Below are 20,767 nucleotides of genomic sequence, written 5' to 3'. Positions count from 1 at the left end.
CGTATCCATACATTTCAATCACTGTACATTGTTAAATTAATTTCTATTTACACCATTCCCACCACTGTGGCACTTTGTCATTACTCCTCTTTTTATTGTTTGAGGGGGCTTCCCCTCGGTCTCAGCCCCTCAGTGCCTGGTGACAGAAGGACTCTAGATTGTGGTCCTTCCCCAAAGCGCCCTCGCATTTTGCGCCAAATCTCTGCGCGTCCCTCAGCACATACTCCCACAGCCTGACAGTTGGCAGTGTTCCCCTCACCGATGCTTCTGGAAGAGCGTCAAGTTCCAGGCAGACCAAAGTGCATCTGTCACCGAGCTGATGGTCTTCCAGCAGCTCTGGACAGATGACTCTATGCGTGACCCTGGGAACAGTCCATGAATTAGAGAGTCCTCTGTCACGCTGCGGCAGGGGATGAAATGTGAACAGTGACTTCAGCGACTGAGTTACAGGGAAAGGTTAAACAGGTTAGGACTTTATTGAATGAGGGGAGATTTTTAATATTATTAGGGGGTCAGACAGAGTAAATATAGGTTGGCTTTATCCACTGATGGTAGGTGAGATACAAACCAGAGGATATGGGTTAAGAGTGAAAAGGGAAAAGTTTAGGGGGAAACATGAGGGGGAGCTTCTTCACACAGAGAGTGGTGGGAGTGTGGAATGAGCTTCCAGAAGAAGTGGTAAATGTGGACTCAATTTTAACATTTAAGAGGAATTTGCATGGATGAGAGAGGTCTGGAGGACTATGGCTGGGTGCAGGTCAGTGGGACTAGGGGAAAAAAATGGTTTGGCACAAACTAGATGGGGTGATATGGCCTGTTTCTGTCCTGTAATCGTTCGATAGTTCTAAGGATCCCCACATCCTTCTCCACACACTCTCAGCGAATCTGCATTCAACAAAGAGGTGGATGACTGTCTCCACTCCATTGCAGTCACCTCGAGGAAAGCATGCTTGGTGGACGATGTTCTGGTCATACAGGAAGGATCTGACTGGGACAGAGGGTCGGTGTCAGAACATGCCTCATCCGCTAGCATTAGGTGGGGGGGGGGTACAATCTGGAATTCAAAAACTCACAGCGGGCAGGGGGGTGGTGGTGTTGCATACCTGCCATGAGCCTCGTCTGTCTGCCACCATCACACTTCCCCTTCCCTCCAACATAAAAGACAAATGCGCTGCTTATATCGCATGGCCACCAGTGACGCTAGTGCTGCGGGTGGTGATGGAGGGGGGAGGAGGGGTGGTGTGTGGCATAATAACTCATTTGGGGGAGCAATGCCCCCAAGTGCCCCCACTTAGTGCCGGCCGTGCTTGGAAGGCTCCTCTCACCGCCAGCCAGGCCAGGTCCTGGTGCTTTCTTGTGAGCCCCTGGCAATGAGGCATTCTGCCAGATGAGCTGGACGGCCTGCTCAGGGAGTGCCCATCCGACTCCTCGTCTCTCAGTGTCCGCAGGACATTCCGTGTGGACCATGCTACCTGATGACCTTGTGGTTGAAGGTGTCTGTCTGGGAAAAAAAAGTTTCCACGAAGGATTGGAAGTGTGACTGGGACACTGAGTGGCCACAGGACTTGGCCTTCTCCTGTTTGACATTGTGTTCTGATTTTAATTGCTTCCTTTGGCATTATTGGAGAGTCTGGTTCCATGTCTCCTTCATGTCAGTTACAATGGGTCTAAAAAGGGAAACATCGGGCTCAAAGCAACTTGTGACACACAGAATGTTCCTATTGTGTCTAAGCTCCAACTGCAATTTCTTTCTTATCATTTCATTTGCAATGGAAAAGGTTGTTTATAAATGGATGCATGGAATATCCTGAGAACACCCATTGGGTGTTAAGGAGGGAGTTTTTAGCAAATATACTGATAACACATGCCGGCCATTGCTGCACACCATCTTGTCACAGCACCCAGAAGTTTTTTGAAGCAATTCACATGTCATTGAATGCTTTTCAGGTGGTTGTGGTGAGGCAGATAAATTTGGCAGATATTTTGTCTTGAAGGGAACTGTCGTGCGATTGCACAAAGGGCAAGTTAACTGCTCGTCGATGCTGTTGGCGGATGAATGTTACCAAAGAGGAGGTGATCAGGCGAGCACCACAGCCTGATTGGGGAGTTCAAGTGTCCAGGACTGCTGATGGCTCCAAGAAGTGACAAACCTAGCCAAGTCCATCCACTGAAGGCATGTGAGGCGCTGCCTCAAGAAGGCAGCCAACATCATAAAGGACCCCCATCTCTCTGGTCACAACCTCTACTCACTGCTACCTTTGGGAATTCTGAAGTCCAGCATCTCTAGGTTCAAGACTAATATTTTTTTTCCAACAGATTTCAGATTCTTTAACCTCTCCTGACCAAGCTAAACCATAAACTACTTCAATACCACAAAAAAGACCAATTTGTAAGATTGAAAAAAAACTTTTTCTTACACTAACTATAAATCTCTCTCCCTCTCTCTTTCTCTCTCTCCCTCTCTCTTTCTTCTCTCCCTCTCTCTCCCTCTCTCTCCCACTCTCTCTCTCTCCCTCTCTCTATTCTCACGATTTCAAGATTCTTTTACTTGAGGTCAAAGGATTATAACCAGGCTGCAGGGTGCTGGAGCCTGGGTCACGAGAGCCAGGTATTCGAGCCGGGATTCGAGAGGTTGCCGAGGGAAAGCAGGGCCCCCAAAGGGCCTTGGGTGCTGAAAACTTTCTCATCAGGTCAAAGGTTTGGATCTGGGCTTGGGATACCAATGGTTTGGACTGAACTGGAGCCTTGTGCAACTACAGAAGCTGCAGGAACTCAGGAAGTGAGTTCCGTGGATTTTCCTCCAGTGTTCCTGCAGGCTCTGCGGTCGCACAGATTCCTTTTGGAGTCTTCGGCCGCCCAAATTCCAGATCCAAGCCTCTGACACGATCAGGAAGCCTTCAGCCCCTCTCAGCACTCTTACTCTCAGCACCCTCTTGAATCCTGCTCTGACACCTGGTTCCCATGAACCAGTCACCAGCAGCCCGCAGCCTGCGTGGGTCCTTTAAGCCTGTATCCTGCGTGGGTCCTTCAGCCACTGAGCTCCTCACTGGTCCGCTGCTATGGTCTCCGCCCTGTAGAGTCATCTGCTTCTCAACGTGGTGGTGGGGGCGTTCTCCCAGATTTTTGGTGGGCTGCTCCCCCCGGAGTCTGCAACTCCTCGTGGCCGCTCCCGAGAACAGGTGCCACCATCTTGGGCGCAGACTCCATGGTGCAGGATTTTAATTAAAGACACTATCTGTACAGAGCCGTCAATATGAGGACCAGGCAGTTGGACCCTAGGGGCAGTGTGCTCCTCTCTCTCCTCAGTCCACACAAGTAGCACCACAGTTCTGGCAATGGCACTTTTTTTGGTCTTCATCAACCTATCTTTTATATTTATTATCTCATTCTACACTGAAATAACTTGATTGGAGATTTTATTCTCACACAAAGTACCTGTTTGGCTGCAGGAAATAAGAATTTCAGGCATGTGTACATTTGTACTTTATTAGAATGACAATAACTTATTATCACTGTCTCATTACTGATCAAAATCAAGTCGAATGCAAAGATACTAATGTCAGATGTGACCGTAGCATCCTCGTCGCTGACAGTTAATTTGCTAAGGGTACACTTGAACATTGCATTAAATTGATTCTGTAAACTTGATGGATAAGTGCTTTCAGGTGAAATAAATTGAAAAATATTTTTCTCAAAAAATTGCAAAATCAAAGTGCTGACGTCATTTAGTCAGGGCCCAAATATAGCAGAGGCGCTGAGTCATGAGAGGGTAAGTCATTTGATAAACCGTTGAATGCGATGTCTGCAACACCACTGACAGCCATTTTGTTTTGAAGGCAACTGTGGAAGCCATCTTGTACACGGCAGGATCTACAGAAGCATGGGCGTAGTCCTCAGCAAACTGTGGCACGATGGAAGATCTGAAATGTGAGGAAAATATGCAACCACTTAATGCTTTTTTTGAGCATCTACAGTGCAGTGGGGGAGGTGGTGGGGATGGAAATTTGGATCTCCCCTGAGGGTTTGAAGAGCTTGTCTTGGGTTGGGGAGTCGTTCCTGCCTCAGATCTGGAGGTTAAGAAATCTGCGTGGGGATGTGTGGTGCACTGAGATAGGTCATGGACAAGGCGCGGTCAGAAATTTCAGATTTCTTGTCAGAGTACTCACATGACATCACATCCAACCCTGAGATTCTTTTTCCTGTGGGCGAAGCAGAATTACCACTTATTGGCAGTGCAAAAACCAAAACTGACTCAATGCTCACTTGTAAACAAATAAAGAAATGTAAACAAACTGAGGGTGCTGTAGAGAGAGGGAAAAAAAAGAGTCCTTAAGTAGGTCCCTGATTGAGTTTGCTGTTGAGGAGTCTGATGGTGGAGGGGGAGCAGCTGTTCCTGAACCTGGGGGGTGCGAGTCTTGTGGGACCTGCACCTCTTTCCTGATGGTAGCAGCGAGAACAGGGCTCAGTCTTCGGAGAAGGATGGGATTTGTGGCAACAATACCATTGGCATTGCCTAATCATTTTGTACCAGCAGCACTTGCTGTCCACAAATGTACCAGAGAAACTCATGCACGGAAGTAAAGGGAAACCAACATTTTGGGCTGGACCCTTCATCAGCACCCAGAATGTCATATAACCATATAACGATTACAGGACAGAAACAGGCCAGTTCTGCCCATCTAGTCCATGCTGAACACCTGCTCCCACCTAGTCCCATTGACCCACACCCGGCCCATAACCCTCCACACCTCTCTCAGCCATATAGATATCCAACCTTTCCTTATGTATTAAAATCGAACACACATCTAGCACATTGATTACTGTTTTACTTCTTAGGGATTCTGCGTAACCTGCTGAGATTCTCCAGCACTTCTGTGCATTACAATCCAACCCAGCATCTGCAGACGTCCTTGTTTAAGTCCTTTTGTAGTCTCATGTGTCTCCATTTCATTACTCCATTGCAAAGTCTCTTTGAGGTATGCCCATGAAGAAATTTTCCTTCTAATAGCATTTTCCCTGGGGTGACAATATTAAATACCAAAGGACATCTGTTTAAGGTGAGCAGAGGAAAGTGTAGGGCAGATGTTGGAGGTGATTTTTAGCACAGAGGGTGGTGGGTGCCTGGAACTCATTGCTGGGGTGGTGGTGCTGGAGGCTGGTACAAAAGGGACATTCAAAATCTCTTGGATGTAAGACAAATGGAGGTTTATGGATGTGAGGTAGGGAAGGTTTAGATTATGTGAAGTAAGTTGGCACAATATCATGGGCTGAAGAACCTGTTACCATGCTCTTTGTCTTAAAAAAAACTTGGGGCAGTACGTAGACAACATTGTGGTGACGCACACTCATGCTCAGGCTATCTCACCTAAAGGAGTATCACATGGTTTCATCTGAGGCACATCTGCTGCAGATGTTACATCCAAATGTAGAAACAGGATGTTGGACGTCCAAACACCAGCAATTTGGAAATGATTGTTATCACATGACGCTGAGCATGCAAAAATTTAAGTTCCTTAAATACCAAAAGAAATTCGCGATGGCAAACAGCCATGTTCTCAGAGCTGGGGAGTGAGGGATGATGTGGGAGAGAGAATGTCTATGAGGAGGATGGGGAAAGGAGTGTCTGGTGCAGGAATGCAGGTCAAGTGAAAGGGTGAAGGAGAGGGGATGGGATTTGAAAGGTTTGAGGGAGGAAGTGTGAGGGAGAGGTGCACAAAATTCTGAGGGGTATAGATGTTGTCTATGTATTGACAATAACCACACCAGCAGTGTGAGTATAAGACAGCTTTAATAAACTAATATGTACACTAAGACGTCTTGTCTCTCTGCAAGATGAACCTGGAAGGCTAGACTGTAGCTCTGGACTGCTTTATAGACAAGGTCACCGGGATGACCCATGGTGACCTAGTGGTGTAATGACATATCACCACAGTCTAGTAAAGCCTTTTATAAGGACCCCCGTGGGAAGTTAGTCAGGAAGGTTCAGGCGCTAGCTATTCATGGTGTAGTAGTGAACTGGATTTGACAATGGCTGGACGGGAGAAGCCAGAGAGTAGTGGTGGATGATTGCTTCTCAGGGTGGAGGCCTATGAGTAGTGGTGTGCCTCAGGGATTGGTGCTGGGACCATTGTGTTTATCATCTGTATCAATGAACTGGATGATAATGTGTTAAATTGGATCCACAAGTTTGCAGTTGACACTAAGATTGGAGGCGAAGAAGGTTTACAAAGCTTGCAGAGGGATCTGGACCAACTGAAAAAAATGGGCTGAGAAATGGCAGATGGAATTTAATGCAGACAAGGGTGAGGGGTTGCATTTTGGAAGGACAAACCAAGAAAGGACGTACACAGTGAATGGTCGGGCACTGAGGAGTGTGGTAGAACAGAAGAATCTGGGAATACAGATACATAATTCCCTGAAAGTTGCACAATAGGTTTGTAAAGAGAGCTTTTGGCATATTGATTTTCATAAATCAAAGTATTGAGTACAAGAGCTGGGATGTTATGGTCAAGTTGTATAATACATTGGTGAGGCCAAATTTGGAGTATTGTGTGCTGTTTTGGTCAACTAAGTGCAAGAAAGATAAGATAGAAAGAGTGCAGAGAAGATTTATTAGGATGTTGCCCAGACTTCAGAAACTGAATTACACGAGCCCCTTTTCCACTGGCACCCTGTCCCAGGAATTAACTGTTAATCATTCCGATCCCCAGGGATGAGTTGCATTCAGTGGAAAAGCAATTAAATGGCCCAGTTAAGGGTGGCCCTGTGGAAATGGCACAAAGGGCTTCCTATCTTTGGGCACTGCACGGCCAATTAACTGGGATTCCAGTGGAAAAGTGGCTCCATGGAAAGATTAACCAGGTTAGGATTTTATTCCCTGGAGCGTAGAACGAGAGATTTAATAGAGGTTTTTAAAATTACGAGAGAGATAGATAGAATAAATGTAGGTCGGCTTTTTTCCACTGGGGATAAATGAAATACGAATCAGAGGACATGAATTAAGAGTGAAAGGGGAAACGTTTAAAGGGAACATGAGGGGCAACATCTTCACACAGAGAGTGGTCGGAATGTGGAATGAGCTTCCTGCTGAAGTGGTGAATGTGGGCTCATTTTTAACATTTAAGACGAATTTGGTACATGGATGGGAGAGGTATGGAGAGCTATGGACTGGGTGTAGGCCAGCAGGACTAGGCAAAAAAAAACAGATCCGCAAGGATTAGAAGGACCAAAGGGGACTGCTTCTATGCTGTAATGTTCTATGATTCTATAGAGTAAATTAAGTAGGTACTTTCCGCTCAGGGTAGGTGAGAAACATACCAGAAGACATGGGTTAAAGGTGAAAAGGGAAAGGTTTAGGGGAAACATTCATGGGTGTTTCTTCACACAGAGTGGTGGGAGTGTGGAACAAGCTGCCAAATGAAGTGGTGAATGTGCACTCAATTCTAACTTTTAACCATATACATTTTTATATGGTTTTTATACCACAGAAACAGGCCAGTTCGGCCCTTCTAATCCGTGCCGAACAATTTCTCCCACCTAGTCCCAGTGACCCGCATTCAGCCCATAACTCTCCACACCTCTCCCATCCATATACCTATCCAAACTTTCCTTAAGTATTAACACTGACCTCACTTCTATCACCTCTGCTGGAAGTTCATTCACACCCCCCCCCCCCCACCGCCCTCTGCATGAAGAAATTCCCCCTGAGGTTTCCCCTAAACTTTTCCCCTTTTACTCTCAATTCATGCCCTCTTGTTTGAATCTCCCCCACTCTCAATGGAACAAGCCCATCCACATTGTCTCTATCTGTCCTCATTATAATTTTGAATACCTCTATCAAATCACCCCTCAATCATCTATGCTCCAGGGAATAAAGTCCTAGCCTACTCAACTGTTCCCTGTGACTCAAACCCCAAAACCCCGGCAACATTCTGGTAAACCTTCTCTGCACTCTCTCTGTTCTGATAATATCCTTCCTATAATTCGGCGACCAAATCTCCACATAATATTCCAAATTTGGCCTCATCAATGCCTTATACAACTTCAACATAACATTCCAACTCCTGTGTTCTATACTCTGATTTATGAAAGCCAACATACCATTTTAAGAAAAATTTGGCAGATACGTGGATGGAAAGGGTTTGAAGGGATATGGACCGGGTGCAGGTCAGTGGGACTTGGCGGAATAATAGTTTAGCACAGACTATAAGGGCTCAATGACGTCGTCAGCCCGCGACCCAGAGTGGGATTTAAAAAATTTAATATAACAAATCATGTTGAGTCGGAGACCTGCCTGAGTCCCAAGACTTCTTGAACAGCTCTTTACCAGCGCTCCTACATGCTCTTTGGTCGCCATTTCAGGTGTAGGCCGCTTTCCCTTCTCTGCTCATGTGGATAATGTCACGGCGATGGGTGGCGCAACTGCACCGCTCGTCCCACCCTCTGCACCTCTGGAAAACACCGCTCAGCGAGAAAGCAGTGCTGGATCCACCTTGTCAGCCTTCTCCACAAAGCGGTAAGTTCAACTTCTTAAATTTTCGTTGAGCCATCTTCAAGACAGCGTTTCGCTATAAAAACGCCTAGTGTGAGAGACAGAGCTCGAGGAAAGGAAACAGGAACTGTTGGAGTTCAAGACTGGAAAATCATAAATAAAATATTCCAGAAATAATAGGTTAGGTCTATACTCCTTGGAACAAAGAAGGATGAGGGGAGACGATAGAAGTTTTTAAGATTATGAGGGGATAGACAGAGTAGATGTAGGTAGGATTTTGTTAACACTGTTGTTAAATGAAAAAATACACGTGCTGGAGAAACTCAACAGGTCAAACAGGGTCTCCATGTTGCAAAGGCAAAGATAAAACCCCAACATTTCATTAAAAGCTGAAGCCAGGGAAAAAGGGGAGAAAATGACGCTGTGTATATTCAAGAAGGAAATGTTTATGTGTATTTTGGTCAATATGGTTCATAGTGTGAAAAAAAAGGGCTGAAGCCCGAAACGTTGGTGATGTATCTTTGCCTTTGCAACATGGAGACCCTGTTTGACTTGCTGAGTTTCTCCAGCAATTGTGTGTTTTTTCAGATGTAGGTGGGATGTTTCCACTTAGATAAATATGACAAATCATAGCTTTAGGCTGAAAGGGGAGAGGTTGAAGGGGAACATTAGGGGAAAGTTTTTCAGTCAAAGAATGGTGGGAGTGTGGAATGAGCTGCCATCTGATGTGGTGAATGCAGATTCAATCTTGAGTTTTAAAAATAAATTGGGTAAATACAGGAGAGGTCTGGAGGGTTACAGAATGAGAGCAGGCCAGTGGGACTAGCTGGTTTTATTGATTGGCACAGACAGGAAGGGTCAAGTGGCCTGGTTTATTTTTTCTGTGCTGTAACGTTCTATGGTTCAGGAACATGACAATTGTACAAAGATGAATATAACTGCCTGCATGAAAAATTCAGAAATGAAGTATTAAAAAAAAGAAAGGAGACAGGGGAAGAAGACGGGGGGGGGGGGGGGTGGGGTGGGGGGAGGGGTGTTTGAATGGAAAGCAGAGAAATCGACGTTAATGCCATCCAGTTGGAGTTCACCCAGATGGAATATGAGGTGTTGTCCCTGAAAGTAAGAAATCTTTGCGTCCTATGGACATTGTGAGACCCTCCAGCATTTCTGTCTCCACTATAATCGCAGCGTCTTCAGACTTTCATGTTTCACTCCACGTTCTCACCAAAAGGATTTCGACCCTGGACATCAACTCCCTGATGCTGCCTCACCCATTGAGTTCCTCCAGCAGATACATTTCTGCTCCAGCCTCCAGAATCTGCATTGTGTCTCCTATGGACTTCTCCATCCAAGAGGGTTGTAGATATTTGGGCTTTGTGTTTAAAACAAAGAGTTCAATAGATTTATGGACTGTTTCATCGAGTCTTATGATGTTAATAAGTTTATTGTCATACACATTGTATAATATACACAGGCACCAAAATTCTTACTGTAGCCAAACAGATTCTTCATAAAATTAACTACGACAATTTACATTAAATTAAATTAAAAGTAGATGATTAATTGAAAAGATATATAGATAACAGGGAGGTGATGTTAAGGATTTATAAGGCACCGGCGAGACCTCACTTGGAATACTGTGAGCAGTTTTGGGCTCCTCATTTAAGTAAGGAAGTGCTGATGTTGGAGAGGGTTCGGAGGAGGTTTCACTTGGATGATTTCGGGAACAAAAGGGTTAACATTAAGAGGAGCATTTGGGAGCTCTTGGCTTGGACTCACTGGAATGTAGGAAAATATGGGAGATCTCATTCAAACATGGACGGACTAGATGTAGAAAAGTTCTTTCCCACGGTGGGAGAGTCTTGGACAAGAGGGCTCAACTTCAGGATTGAAGGGCATCCACTTAGAACAGAGATGAGGAAGAATTTCTTTAGCCAGAGGGTGATGAATCTGTGGAATTTGTTGCCACAGGCGTGTATTTAAGGGAAATATTGATGGGTTCTTGATTAGCCAGGGCATCAAACATTACGGGGAGAAGGCCAGGCAGCGGGACTGAGTGGGAAAATGGATCGGGTCATTGGGGCAGACTCAATGGGCTGAATAGCCTATTTCTGCTCCTATGTCTTAGGGTCTGTAAATAAGTACTTGAAGTTACCTTAATGCAAGAAAAATATGGTGTTAAATTGGTAGAGGCAGTTCTTTTTGTGGCGTCAGAGTATTTTATGATTAGTGTAGTTAGGGGAGGTTCAAGAGCCCGAAAGCTTTTGGGAAGAAACGGTTCCTGAACCTGGAGATGCTGGTCTTCAGACAGCTCTACCTTCTGCCTGAAGGGAATGGTGAGAATCACGTTGTTGTCCGACCAACTCCTGCTTGATGAAATCCTTGATGAAGAGCTCGACCCCAAAACGTTGGTTGTGAACCTTTATATTTGCTATATAAAGTGCACGTTTGGTCCTGCTGAGTTTCTCCAGCGTTGTGTTTTTAACTTCTCTTGCTTCTGCTCTAATTTTGGTAAATATGCAATTGTCCACTCTGGCAGAGAAGAAATGGGCGAGAGATTGCAGAACTCTGAGTTGCAGAGCGATTGATGCTGGGGAGGTGGGTGGAAATTGGGTGGAGTCTTCGTCCATGACTTGCATAGGCCCCCTGCAAGTGTTGTGATATCAGAGGACAGCAAACACAAGCTTTGAATATTTTTAAGACAGGGGCAGCACGATTTGTGCTGACTCGAGAAGTGAAAGGAGCAGATGGGTATGTGTCGAGGACACATTTTGATCAGCTATGACCCGATTAAATAATGGCGGAGCAGTCTCAAACTCCGAATTAACATGTAACTGGATTGTTACGTCCATCAACAAAGACTCAAAAGACAATATTTTAGAAACAATTTGCAGCATGGGAGGGTTGATTGCTCTGTGGATGTCTTGTTTGCCAAGGGTTTATGGAGTTAGTCATTCATAAAGAACTCTTTAGTATGTTAATTTATTGCTGATGCTTTACTGTAATCTGATATAAAAAAATGCCCAGGAACACTGAAAGCAGTCAAAAGTGATAGACATGAGCAAGTCCATCAAGGATCACTGAAGGCATTTATGTGAAGCATTGTGTCAAGAATGGTGCCAGCTTCTCAAAAAGCAACGGAGTGGGGCGGGGGAGGTGGGGGGGGGGGTGGTAACAATAAGGTGCTACAGTGGTGGAAATAAAAACTCACCAATATGCTGGAGGAACTCAGCGTTATCTCTTTTCGGAGATGTTAGCCCCTTATCCACTGGCATCCCAGTTAATTGGCCATGCAGTGTCCCGGGATAGGAAGTCCTTTGTGCCATTTCCACTGGGCCACCCTTAGCTGGGACACTAATTGCTTTTCCACTAAACACATTCATCTTCGGGGATTGGAGTGCTCTACCTTCAACTGGAAATGGGCGACTTTCTGCTGACCCTTTTCCACCCGTTTTTATCAACACGTCGGCATCAGCAAAGACCGGGAATATGAGAAGAGGACGAGGAGGTTAATCTCCGGTGTGAAATTTTCCTTTACTACTGGACTCTGTCCCAGTAAATTCCCAGATAATTCCTGAGACAGGGTGCCAGTAGAAAAGGGACTAAAGGCTGATACTTTCGGCCTGAACCCTTCTTCAAGGAATTAACAGAATGAGCCAAAAGCAGGAAATCATAGAATACAAACAATATCAGATGGGGGAAGAGTCCAGACCAACAAAAGGGGTTAATTGGGTATGATATGGGGAGAGTGCACAGGTTAATGAGGACATGTTCCAGATGCTTCGTTCACCATCAGCTGGAGCAAAGAGGTATCTGCTGCAGGAGCCCAGCTGAGCGAGTAGCAGTAGATCTGCGGGGGAAGGAATAGTCGATGTTTCACATCTCAATCCTGCATCAAGACCATCTTGACGACATTTAACAGGAGTGTCCTGTTTGGCTGCACCGTTGCGGTAGCTTCAAAGCGTCAGGCCAGAAGGCCCGATATTAAAGTTGATATTGAAGCCATCTGGTTGGAGGGTGCCCAGTCAGAAGATGAGGTGCCGTTCCTCCAACTTGCGAATGGTTTCAGTCTGGCAGTGCATGAGATCAAGGACAGACATGTCAGCGAGGGAATGGGATGGGGAATTGAAATAGGTGGCCAATAGGAGATCCTCGTTATTGTGGAAATACAGAACGTGTGTAATAACAGTAAAAACACAGAAATGCTGGAGGAACACTATCATCCATCGGAGGTAAAGATACATTACCGATGGTGCGGGCCTGAGTCTTTCTTCAATGTCCAATAATGGGAATGTAGGGACATGACACTAAACATGTGAAGAGACTTTGAAGGGTTTTCTTTGTCTAAATAATTTATTGTGAATAAAGTCTAATTTTGGTTAATAAAAAAATGACCCCCCCCATACTGCCAGATGCTGGAAAATTGAAGCAACACACAAAATGCAGGAGGAACTCAATAGGTCAGGCAAGACTTGGTTGGGAACCTTACATTTCAATTTCATTTTCAACATAGTAGAAGCCGATTCTGGCCCTTTAAACCTGTGCCACCCATTTACACCAAAATTAACCTACAACCCCGTATGTTTTTGGGGGGTTGGGGGGGTGGGGGGTAAGAGGAAACCAGATCATCTGTAGGAAACCCACGAACACACGGGGAGAACGTACAAGCTCCTTACAGACAGAGCCGGATTTGAACCCGGGTTTGCTGGTGCTGTAACAGCACCCTATGCTATCTGCGCTGCCCCAACGCTAACCATGCCACCTTAGGAGGTGGTGTCCCTGTGCATGTGGGGTTCTTCCTTTTGCTGATTTGCCTTCCATCCTGATGCTTTGCAGCCACCATCCCACACAACGGTGCAGCCCGGCAGGACACTCTCAAATGTGCTCCTGTAAAATGTCGTCAAGATGGTCTTGATGCAGGGTTGAGATGTGAAATATCGACAATTGCTTCCTCCGCAGATCTACTGCTATTCGCTCTGCTGGGCTCCTGCAGCAGATACCTCTTTGCTCCAGGTGATGGTGAACGAGGCATCTGGGACATGTCCTCATTAACCCAAGCAGAACACATCTGGGCAGGGAGGTTTATGGCACAAGGGTAAGAAAAACACAGGTTAGGCCACAGCTGGAGACCTGTTTACTCTCCATGCTGCTGAACTGCAGGATACGATTGCACACAAGAGGGGAGTGGAGGAGAGTTTTCTGGGATGGAACGTTTTAGTTATGAGGAGAGATGGCACTGGCTGAGTTTTACTGGAGTAAGTCTTGCTAGAGTGAAGGAGCTTTGTGGAACTTGATAGCGGTGTGCCAAATTATGAAGGAGACCAAAAGACCGTAGGAGACTGTAGGAGACCGTAGGAGCCATGTCATCCATTCTCCCAATCAGCCTCATTACCCAGCCTCATCCCCATCACCTTTGATATCCTGACTGTTCAGGCATCTATCAATCTCTGCCATAAATACACCCAATGACCTGGGCTCAACAGCTTTCCAAGGTAGCAGATTCCAAAGGTTCCCCACTGTCTGGACATGAGTAAGTTCATGGGAAACTTTTCCCCAGAGCAGGGGTGTTTTAAAAGCAGAGTCTGCAGATCAGGGCGAGTTGTGGATCAGAGGAAGACTTTTTTTTAACCCGAAGGGCAGTTTGAATCTTGAACACATTGCCTGATGAGGTGTTGGAGGAACCTTTAATAAGTACAAGGTCCTAAATCACTAAAGCACAGATGCTTACAGGTCAAATTAGGAAATATGGGATGAACCATAGAATGCTACAACATAGACAACAGGCCATTCAGCCCTTCTAGTCTGTGATAACCATTATTTCACTAGTTCCATTGACCTGCTCCCATTCCATAACCCCCCCCCAGACCTCTGTACTCTTTCAATATCCCTTGAAAACCAAGATTCCCTATGCCTGGTAACTTTGCCTTTAATCCTAACAGGAACATGTAAACTCTGCACTCTTAAGATTCTGTCTTTGAAGGCCATCCACTTACTTAACAGACCCTTGCCAGAAAACAACATATCCCAATTCACTCTTCCTAGATCCTTTCTCATTTCCACAAAATTTGCCTTCTTCCAATTCAGAATCCCAACATAAGGACCAGACTTACCCTTTTCCATAATTAACTTGAAGCTAATGACATTATGGTCACTGGACCAAAATGTCCACCAACACATACATCTATCTCCTAACCTGTCTTGTTCCCTAATAGGGGATCAAGTACGGCATCCTCTCTTGTTGATATCTCTATATATTGATTTAGAAAACTTTCCTGAAGACATTCCACAAAATCCAAGTCATCCAATCCTTTTACAGTATAGGAGTCCTAGTAAATATTTGGAAATTTAAAATCTCCTACTATCCCAACATTCTGCTTCTTACATCCGTCTGCTATCACTCTACAGCACACATGTCAAACTCTGGCCCGTGGGCCAGGCCCGCAATATAATTATATTTGGCCCGCAAGATCATTTCAAAAATGTATTAGAGGTGGCCCACCCTGCAGCGAGAGCCGATGCTGTTTTTTGGTAATGTCACCCCCACCATCCTCCCCCTTCATTGCACATCCTTCCCCATTGTAACACAAGAAATTGTAACACGAGAAGTCTGTCGATGTCATCAGCCGGCAAGCCAGTTGGAAGGCTCCCCGCACAACCAGTCACTTCTCCCACCTGTAGAGCGGTGCGGCGGATTGGCGAGCGCCTGTGATTTCCTGTCGGCGCGACGGGCATGGCAGGCTGCACAACTGGCACCGGACGACCCTTCCACAGCGCGAGCGCACTTCTCCCGGTCGCCACAGCCTTCAGCGCTTGCACCCGCGCGGACCCCAGGGACGGCTGGTTCGGCCCTGCACGTGAAGAGAGAGATGGTGGCTGTCCGCAAAGGCTGATCGGCAGCGCGCTGGGCCTGAGTGGGTGGGTAAGCAGGGGTGGGCAGAGGGTGTAGGTGAGGAGTAATGGGCAGGGGAAGTTATGGTGGTGCGAGGGGCAGTTAGAGGGAGGGATGAGTAGAAGGAGGGGTGGATAGGGAAGAGGTAAAAGGGGAGGGGCAGGGTGAGTAGGGGAGGGGTGATTAGAGGGCGAGAGACGGGTAGAGGAAGGAACAGGTTGAGGGGAGAGGCAGTAGAGGGGCGTGTATAGGATGGGGTGGGTAGGGGCAGAGCGAGTGGAGTGAGGGGTGAGTAGAGGTTGGATAAAGGACTGGTCAGGTAGAGGGATGGTGGGTCGAGGGTGAATAGAGGCCTAGAGCCTGAGGAGTGAGCAGGAAATGCTGAGTCCTGATGCAGGCCAAAATGGACACAGCCTGTGAATGCTGACTACATCTCCACAGGGACCAAATAGGTTTCCCTCAGGTCAAGCAAAGGGTGAACTTGAGCTACCTACTCCTGACCTGTAACATTATCCTCCTAAAGTTATATCCTAAAGTTTAACATTACATATGTTGAAAGAAGAGAAAACATGCAGATGTTGTTGAAAAATTTCAATAAATATTTAGTTCGGCCCTCGACTTAGTCCAAGTTTTTAATTTTGGCCCTCCGTGAATTTGAGTTTGACACCCCTGCTCTACAGATTTGCTACTCCAATTCTCTCTGACTATTGGGTGGTCTATAATGCAACCCTATCAGTGTGGTCACACCTTTCCCATTTCTCATCTCTATGCAGACAAACCCTCCTGGCTGACCTGACTTTGCACAGCTGAGATATTTTCCTTGACTAGCAAGGCCACCCCTCCCCCTTTCATCCCTCCCACTCTATCACATCTGAAGCAATGGAACCCCGGAACATTAAGATGCCAGCTCTTCTGCAACCAAATCTTGCTAATAGCAATAATGTGGTAATCCCATGAGAAGCTGAGAAGATCTCTGGGATCTCCCTTTCCTCTATTAATGACATTTACCAGAAGTGCTCTCTAAATAGGGCTCAAAGAATGATAGGGGACCCTTTCCATCCAGCGCACTGCATCTTTGACCCACTACCATCAGGAGGGAGGTACAGGAGCATCAAAATCAGGACTGCTAGGCTGGGAAATAGCTTCTTCCCACAGGCTGTGAGGTTTTTAAACATACAAATTGGTGAACAGTATTCTGTAACCGTGCAAATAATTCCAAAATATCTATATAGATTTATTTTTAATTATATTTTAATGTATATATGTGATCACTATGTGCTGTGCATTAAAACATAGAACATTATAGCACAGTACAGGCCCTTCGGCCCACAATGTTGTGCTGACTTATATAAACCTACTCAACAATCTAAACCTTCCCACCTTCTCACACCCATAATCCTCAATTTTACTTTATCCATGTGTCTAAGAGTCTTTTAACTGTTCCTATTCTACCTCTACACCTGGTAAAGCATTCCAGGCCCCCACTACTCTAACAACCCTATCCAAGACTTGCACCACCCGGTTCAGGAACAGCTGCTACCCCTTCACCATCAGACTCCTCAACAATACACTCAATCAGGGACTTATTTAAGGACTTTTACTTATTTATTACTCAATATTTATGTATTGCACAGTAAGTTTGTTTACATTTCTCTCTTTTGTGAATACAGTTGAACTTGTGAGTACAGTTCATGGTTATCGATAAGTAGAAATTCTGCCTGGCCCACGGGATAAAAGAATCTCAGGGCTGTATGTGATGTCACGCATGTACTCTGACAATAAACCTGAAGTTCAAACTTTCATCGTTCTGTGTAAAGCAACTTGTCCCCCTGAAGTCTCCCATAAACTTTCCTCCACTCACCTAAAACAGATGCCCTCTGGTATTTGGTACTGTTCTGTGAAAAAATGCTGGCTGTCCACCCTTTCCATACCTCTCATAATCATGTAGACTATATATATGCGCCATTTTTTTGTTTTAACAGAAAATCTTTAACAAAAGGCTCGCCAGCAGCTATAATTTGTGAGGTGTCCGAGGAGATTCAGTACATCACCGAAGACCCTCGTATCTTCTACAGGTGTACCATGGAGAGCACACTGGCTTGTTGCATCACTGCCTGGTGTGGAGGTGCCAACTCTCAAGACAAGAATAAACTCCAGAGGGATGTTAACTCGGCCTGCGACATCACAGGCACCAGACTTCACTCCATCGTGGAGATCTACATGAGGCTTAAAAAAGCATCCTCTATCCTCAACACCCAGACCTTGCCCTCTTCACTCTGTCACCATCAGAAAAAAGGCACAGGAGCCTAAAGACGAGCACTCAGTGGCACAAGGACAGCTTCTTCCCCGCTGCCTGAATAAGCAATGAACCAAAGACACTGCCTTACTTTTCTTGCACTGTTATTTTTCATAGAACTGTTGTAAGATGGTTATAATATGAATATTAGCTCTACGACGCTGCTGTAGAACATTGAATTTCATGACTTGTTCATGACAATAAATTCTGATTCTGATCATTCAAAGTCACGTTAAAAACACCGGTGTAGAACAAATAAAAACACAATGATGGAGAAACTCAGCACCATATTTTATATATTAAAGATAAAGACACATAACTAACGTTTCAGGATTAAACCCTTCATCAGGACATGAGCAAAACATAGGCAGGCACCTGAACAAAACTTTTGGGGGAAGAGGGGCAAGGGGAGGAGGACAGTCTTACAGGCTGGTGCTAATCGGTGAATAAGGGAGGGAGGGTACACAAGCAACCAACAGGAGGGTGAAGGCTCTGTGAATGGAGAGGGAAGGAGGAGTGGAGAGCTGGAGGAAAGGAGAAAGAGGGACAGGGAGTGGGCCAGCAGAAACCGGAGAAGTCGACATTAATGCCATTCGGTTGCAGAATGTCCCAGGCGGAATATTAGGGGTTACTCTTCGAATTTATGGGTGGTCTTGGTTTGACAGTACGAGGCCACGAACAGACAGGTCAGCACAGGAGTTCGACGCAGAATTAAAGTGGCTGGCAACTGGGAAATCCCTGTCATTAATGGGGTCAGAGCAAAGGGGCTCAGCCGAGCGATCTCCCACTCTGCGCCCAGTCTCTCAAGTGTTGAGAAGGCCACAACAGGAGCACAGGACACAATAGACGACTATTGACAGGTTTAAATGATAACATGGACTTCACATGCGCCGCATAGCCTGGGGAAACACTGTTTTGTCTAGTTGCACAGTTGACCATAAACTTCAACTTGAGTATGTGTGGCTGTGATGGATAGCAAAGGCACGATTTCTGAAGGGTCTGATCATGAATGGTGCGATCGCCTGACTCAATGGCAAAAGGTGGGCAATCCAGCCCAAGCATAATGTCTAGGCTTGGATTTATATCCAGCAGCGAATTGATGCCAATTAAAAGGCAGAATTCCCAGCATAACTATAAATGTTTAAGACATTACCCCCCCCCCCATTAAACAAATGACTCAACATTAAACGAAGGTCTAATTAATCTTCTTTTATGTTGCCCAGAAGATTATAATAATGATGCCACATCTCACATATTTTTACAGTACCAGCTAATTTAGATTCTCTCACATACTATGAAACGTCATTCCAGATCCAAGATTTATCAGAATTTATTGCCATGATCATGTCACAAAATTCCTTGTTTTGTGTCAACATTACAGGTGCTAAAATAAATGTTGTTTCACGAATATGAGGGTTTGATAAAATTAGAAAAAAAAACGATGTTCATGCTATGGATATGGAGGAACAGGATGTGTTGTTCTTCAAGTTTACTTTTGACCTTACCCTTGACAATGGCCGAGGCTCAGGACAGATGTCTGTGTGGGAATGGTGAGGGGAATAAAAATTAAACTTAATTTTTAATTTAGAGCTCAGCACGGTAACAGGTCCTTCCGGCCCATGATCCCACGCCACCCAAATACACCAACAGTACTCATCCCTTCCCACCCATCGCACCTCCAGCCCCTTCCCCTGTGCCTGCAGGAGGTGCACCACTTGTGCCCACGCCTCCTCCCTCACCACAGTCCGGGGGTGCCAAACAGGCCTTTCACATGAAGCAGCACTTAGCTTGTGCATCTAGAGGACTTATCTATACTGCATCCGGTGCTCCCTTTGTGGCCTTCTCTACATTGGGGAGAATGGTCGCAGACTGGGAGATCGCTTCGCTCAGCACCTCCACTCCATCTGCAACCACAGCGACTTCCTAGTGGACAACCATTTTAATTCCGGGTCACACTCCCACGCTCACATGTCTGTCCATGGCCTTGTGTACTGTCTCACCCTGACCACCCGCAGAGTGGAGGAACAACTCCTTATTTTTCATCTGGGCACCTTCAGCCACATGACTACTGCTTTCCATTAAACCTGCTCACCTTTTCTTTCCCCTCCCCCATTTCCTGCCTTTCCAGTTCTTTCATCCACACAGCCCTGCCTTTCCACCCCCCCATTGCTGCTGTCCCCTCCCTCCCTTCCCCCCCTATCATCTCCTGCTGTACCATCGCCCTTCCCCCCTCCCACTCTTTTATTCTGACACTCACTGGCATTCTCTCAAACTTTGAAGGGCTTCAGCTCCAACTTTTGGTTATGTATCTTAACTTTTGCTAAATAAAGGATACTGTTTGGCCTGCTGAGTTTCTCCAGCATTGTGTGTTTTTACTATTTACAACATACAAACCTTGTAGGTTTCTGGTTAGTCTGACTGTGGGTTGGAACAATCCCTGTCACCCTTCTACACGAACTCTATCGAGTGCAGCACAGTTTCTGCGGAGACATGGATTGGATGTCAATTCACAGGACCAGAAGTTGACTGGGGTTGGGGGAGAGGGGTGGGGGGGGTGGGGGGGGGGGGAAGAGGGGGTGGCGCAAGATTGTCGAGGACCCTTATCATTCCATAACAGAATCTTACGGATACTCCTATCTGGAAGAGATACAGGAGTACCAGAGCCAGCACTGCCAAGTTGAGGATCAGCTTCTTCTCAGGGGCAGTGAGAAAGCTAAACGACTAAACACTAATACTAACACTAACCTCCAAAGACTCTCAGGTTCATGAAACAAAATTTGTTTATTTATTTATGAATACTTGTCCTACATATGTATTATTTGTCTGGTTGTCTGGTTGTGTATCTGCATGTTTTGCACCAAGGACTGGAGAACACTATTGTGTAGAGTTGTACTTGTGCAGATGACAATAGACTTGAGTGGACACTCTCTCAGACCAGAGATGAGGTAGAGGTGGCTTCGTCACGTGATTCTGGTTCTACACAACCACCCCCCCCCCGCCCCCAACCTTTAGATGCTGTTGAGTCTGTACTGACAATAACCACACCAGCAGTGCGAGTATAAGACAGCTTTAATAAACTAATATGGACACT

At 45.8% G+C, this 20,767-nt stretch overlaps 1 long non-coding RNA gene across 1 annotated transcript; it reads right to left on the bottom strand.

Annotated features, from left to right (window-relative positions):
- Window positions 1-3,467: 3,467 nt before the first annotated feature.
- Window positions 3,468-4,200, bottom strand: LOC138743081 (uncharacterized). The gene is made up of 2 exons (XR_011344648.1): window positions 4,167-4,200; window positions 3,468-3,920 (listed from the first exon to the last, which is right to left on the bottom strand). It is a non-coding gene; the product is annotated as an uncharacterized lncRNA (long non-coding RNA).
- Window positions 4,201-20,767: the final 16,567 nt, after the last annotated feature.

Source organism: Narcine bancroftii, chromosome 9 (assembly GCF_036971445.1).
Source record: "Narcine bancroftii isolate sNarBan1 chromosome 9, sNarBan1.hap1, whole genome shotgun sequence".
Taxonomy (NCBI): domain Eukaryota; kingdom Metazoa; phylum Chordata; class Chondrichthyes; order Torpediniformes; family Narcinidae; genus Narcine; species Narcine bancroftii.
This window is presented reverse-complemented; position numbering and strand designations above follow the sequence as displayed.